Below are 5,471 nucleotides of genomic sequence, written 5' to 3'. Positions count from 1 at the left end.
CGTAGGAGTGTATGGTAGAGCCCAAGCACTCGTTGTCGTGGTCGGGGTCCACCTTGAAATCTACAGGAATAATGGGACCGACGTGGACCCAGGGTCGGGGCATGCAACAAAGGGTGGGTGTTCGAGGTAGCGGAGGAACATAATTGGCTAGACCTTATACCGGGCCTCACACCAAAGGAAGTGTGGACGGGAAAGCTGCCCGGTTGGCACCAAGGTTAAGATCTCTTATGGGTAAAGCAACACACCTCTGCAGAGTGTAAAGAATCGTGACCTGTCACTCCTCGTTCCGGGATTGAGGAACTGCGAACGCGGCCGGAAAGGAGCTCCATGAAGTTCTAGTAAACCGGTGAAGGCTGACGGACATAGCTCTTTGAAATAAAAGCAATCTCTTGAAGAAATGTTTATCAAAACTTGCATTGGTATTAGACTTTCTGGTCTAATATCGTAGTTAGTGCATTAAACACCTCTTATCTATAATGAACTTGTTGAGTACGCTCGTACTCATACCACTCTTAAATCCCATGCTTAGATTGTCTGAACCGTCTGGAGGAGGACTACGACAACAATGAAGGAGCCGAGATTATCGGCTATGATGAACCTGACCTCTCAGGAGGAGTTGAAGGCGTAGACTATCTCATAGTCTACGGAACCGGGGAGGCTTCCGGTGGAGATCAAGCCTAGAAGAACCTAGTAGTGGTTATAGCCGAGCAGCACGAACTCTTTATATTTAGCTGCTCGAGGAAATAAATGTATCACTTAATGAGACTTATATATTGTAAACTAAATTGGGTTCGCCTCGAACCCAGGAGTATTCCTCTTAGGACCCAAGAGGAGCTCCGAGACGACATGTGTATGTTAATTGTAATAATATGTGAATGAGTTATGGACCTTGCTATGTTCTGTTGTACTACTCTGAGGGATGTAATATTTGCGGAATGGTACTTCGTGAATGTTATATCAACGACTGGCATACTACAACATGCAGTGGTATGCAGGGTCACCACACTGGGTGGGCCGGCGTGCGGCCCGGCCGGCCGGGCGGCAACCGGCAGCCGTCCCCTTTTTTTCTTTTCTTTTTCTTTTTCTTCTTTTACCTTTTCTTTAATAACTATTGCTCCCGAACTCCGATTGACATGAAACAAATTTCGTTGGAAAGATAATAACAAATGCCATCCAATAGAAAGTGCAAACTCAAGAAACTGTAGGAGGGGATTTTATCATGAATATAAAAGGTTAGAACCTTATATCATGAATAACCGATAAAAACACCCAACCTCGAAAACGCAATAGAAGATGCATGCGAACTCCGTTTTCGATGAACTTGGGCTTGTTGTAAAGCTAGCAACAAGCTCAAGAACTTCACATAGAGAAACACCAAGAGGCAATAAGGATATGCAAAGTATGCAAAGGATTGAGCTCCCTAAGACGATGTGATCAAGTTACTCAACCGAAAGCCCCTCTTAATAGTGCGGCTATCTATCCTATAATCCGGTCTCCCAACATCCACCTTGAGACCGGTAAAAGGAAAACCTAGCAAGGCCATACCTTTGCCTTGCGCATCCCGCTTGATCTTGATGATAACTCTTCAAGCCTCACTCAAGCTGGAATACCTCACTTGACCAATGTTGCTTCGTGAAGACTCACAAATGCTCCCCCATACACTATGATGGGAAAGCTCCATTGATGCACATCTTCACTAGTCCATTATCACAAAATGGATGGCAAGCTTCAAGAATGTGATTCACTTGAGATGCTCATCTTGAACTTGCCCAACTCAACCTTGTATCTTCTCATACTCACATAAGGTAGAGCATGGCTAATATTGAGTTCCACATAAGAACTCCATCTTACGTTTCTTCTTCTTGATCATATCACATATATATATTCATGCCGATGATCTTGATGCCAATACACAAGGTATACCTTTATCTTCATGGCATCCATACTTGAATCCAACACATGGAGAGCAAGTAGTACCTATGGAGTATTCCTTCATATAAACTCAATGAAAAAATTAGTCCATAGGGGTTGTAATTAATTACCAAAACCACACATAGGGGCAATGTACCCTTACAATCTCCCCCATTTTGGTAATTGATGACAACCACAATAAGAGGGTTTATATAATGAATATTAGTGACAAGTACGCAACTTATCCGAGAATAAGTTGTATACAAGAGGTTGTATTTGATATGGTCAAGTAACACAAAGCTACTAGCCCATATCAAAACCGGCTCTACTCACACAACTACAACAAATTCAATGAATGTGAGTAGAACCAATATATATAGAGAAAACTCCCCCACAATGTATGCACGTGTGATGAACATGAATTCATTGCATACATTGTCAAGATTAACCTTTGGGATAGTTTCCAATATGGAATGCATGAGAGGCAAAACACTTAAGCACAAACCAAACTTAAGTATAAAACCGTTCCCTTAAACCCTCTAAACTTCTCCCCCATTGGCATCGATTGTCAAAATGGGTGAAAAATTTAGAAGGCCAATATAATGTGAGTTCCTCCCCAAAGTGTGCACTTCTCATAATTTGAGTGGAATCAAGTGCACATATCCAATGATGAATACTTGAAGGAAGTCAAACTATATTGATGATCAAAGATTGCAAAAAGATAATATGGTGAAATGAGCTTCAACAAGTAAAGCAAGCAATCAAAGATCCAATTGGACAAACAAAGATATCATGATAAGAGAGATATTGTGCTTCTAAAAATAAGAAAGCTCCCCAAGGTTCATGCACAATTTATAATGTTTGCATTTGAATACAATATGCACAAACATGGAATCCTCACTCCCTATTTATCATTTAGAACACGACTAAGATAAAGAGAGTATGCTTATCAAGAACAACTTTAGTCCAACAATTACGAGATATGAGTGCATGAAGAAAATAAATAAACCAAGCACTCATAAATTTTCTTTACCAACCCACTAAAAAAAGGGGTAAAAGATGGTCGGCAAAGAACAAGGATATCAAGATGATGGATTAACGCTCTTATGTATATGAGTTTCTAAAGTGGACAAAGTGATCCATAAAGAAACACGCACACACAAGAGGTTAACAAAATAGATAAGACAAGATATCCAAGATGAAGTCATAAAATATACCAAAGGATGTTTGCTTAAGAAGCATATATAGCCTATGGCTCCAATTTTCACTTATGGTATATGAATGAACTTCAACCAAGTTAAACCTCAAAAACATCACAACTAACAATAAGGGAAGTAGAGCTAGTTGGAGTGTTTTGAGAAAGGCAACAAGTATCATAAATATGGATTTATTTCGCAATTTCATCAATATTGCACACAAGAGCTCTTTGAGGAATTGATATGCAATAAATTGCTAGAGGGCATATTTGTGATAGGTGAATCATAAAATATGATATATATATATAACCTATCATATGCATCTTCTCAAATTACTCAAATGTTCAATAAGAAGTTTTACTTTTAAAAGGGTTTTTCAAGAACCGCAATATTTTCGAAATAAATGATTTCATGCCAAGATACAACCTACAAGAGGTTGGATGCTATAAGAGAGTGCATGAATAAGATACTTGTTACCGAGATGGCAATGGCTTGATGTAGTAGATAAGAGTTCATCGATCATCCTATCTTGACTCCAATTATCATATGGTGACAACACCTTCCTTATAGATGAGACAAGCTTCCATTGCATCTCCAATGTACCTAAAACATCATTCAAGTACATCTTGGTCCCCAAACTTATTGGGTCCAACATGGTTAGACTAACCACAATATATAGGACACACTCCATATAAACATGTGCATATTTAGATGAAATTTGAATTTCATGCACATCTTAGCCATTTAGGATTTGATGGAGCATATCCTACATAATGGATCGAAAGAAAGCAAGCATGCTATAAATATAAATAAATTACATATAAGCACGCACAAAGATTTTTAAAGATCCAAGAAAGATATACTTTGGACAAAACACCAAAAGAATTGAATAAGGCATAGAGGTTTCACAAAACAAATTTGTTGTCCAAATTATATCTAAGAAGCAAATCACAAAAGATTTGTTCAACAAAGTTCAACAAGTGAACTAAGAAGAAACCATTGAGCATAGAGGATGAAATAAAGCAAACATGCTCAAAGATTTATCTCATTCAAGCTAATAAAATATGTACGAAGGAATGAGATAGCAAACTCCCCAAAAGAGCAAGGTTCGAACAAATAAACCAAACCCTCACTTTTCACTATGGCACAATGTACCGTAAAGAAAAGCTATGTATTCCAAAACAAACACTTGATATGAATCAAGAGGATTTATCAAAAGATTTTTCAAAGGGACAAGGAAGACATATGGGAGATATAAAGATTCTTGGAAATAAAATAAGGAAGTAAGAAACAATCCAAGGTGAAGATGATCCAAAAATTCAACCACATACAAGGTTATCAATTGTCAAAGACAATGAGTATATTGGAAATAATTTCCGGTGGAGTATTGACAATGATAGTAAGGATCAACTTCACAATAAAAGGCATAGGATAAGTATATAGAATTAAGCACTATGCACGGATGAAGATTCTTGATAACTTCAACTAGTCACACAATCACGCACGGCAATGATTAGAATAACTTGAAGCAAACGGTGTCCCAAATAAGATATAGAGATATGTATTTGAGGAAAAACCGCACCAAGAATTTTATATTCAAACAAGAGCCCACAAGATGAGTAATAAAATATTTTTATTAGGAATGGAGCTTGTTTGAGCAAACATGCCACCTAGGAACAAGATAATGAAGAGCATCAACTCTAAGTGGCATAACCTCATATGTTCACATTTTCTAGGCTTGTGATATGTACAAAACATATTACTCCCCCATAATGTGATAAAACATTTCTTCTAAATAAGAGGCAACTAAAATTCAACTAGAGATGATTAATGGATATTTAGAATTTGAATTTCTCATGAGTATGACACACCACATAGTGACTAGATAATCTTGCAATATCAATACTAAGTGGTGGTACTCATGTACACACATTTTAAAGAAAGAGAGATGCACAAAGCATATCACTGCCCCAAAATGGGATGTTCCATTAATCACTTCAAAGAGAGCCAAATAAGATATCATCAAGGTGCATTAGGCTCAAAACAATACACAAGTATATGATGAGTCAAACAAACATACTTGAATACACAAGATAGGCAAGTAAGACACAACACATACAAACAAATATTTGGTACAAAACCAAACATGCAAAGGGGCAAGTAACTTACAATAAATATGATGAGTTGAAGTATAAGTTACCGCAAAGAGGAACATTGGATATAAGTTTTAGATGATAATCCATACGACTTGGCTTGGTAAAAATATAATATATGAAGATCCCTTAATTCTTCATGAAATAGCCAAGTCTCCAATGACCTCCACTTGTACCTATTGATCAAGTTTGAGATTGTTGGTCCCCAACC

The sequence above is a fragment of the Lolium rigidum genome, chromosome 2, assembly GCF_022539505.1.
Source record: "Lolium rigidum isolate FL_2022 chromosome 2, APGP_CSIRO_Lrig_0.1, whole genome shotgun sequence".
Classification (NCBI taxonomy): domain Eukaryota; kingdom Viridiplantae; phylum Streptophyta; class Magnoliopsida; order Poales; family Poaceae; genus Lolium; species Lolium rigidum.
This window is presented reverse-complemented; position numbering follows the sequence as displayed.